The following is a 251-nucleotide window of genomic DNA, read 5'->3' on the forward strand; positions in this document are numbered from 1 at the left end:
TATTGAAGGTTTAAGGTCGCCGGTTATGGTACTGTTATAGTTACCAGTTATCGGTCCAATCCGGTCACGCGTAACTACGATTTGTTTTTTAACCTTAGTCGCGGTTTAGGTTCGTAACCGTAACCACGGTCATGGTTTAATTAGTAACCGTAACCACGGTCATGGTTTAATCAGTAACCGTAACCACGGTCATGGTTTAATTAGTAACCGTTGTGTGTGATTGGATGCACCATGTGATTGGATGCAGACTA

The sequence above is a fragment of the Plasmopara halstedii genome (genome assembly GCF_900000015.1).
Source record: "Plasmopara halstedii genome assembly, contig: Scaffold_816, whole genome shotgun sequence".
In the NCBI taxonomy this organism is placed as follows: Eukaryota; Oomycota; class Peronosporomycetes; order Peronosporales; family Peronosporaceae; genus Plasmopara; species Plasmopara halstedii.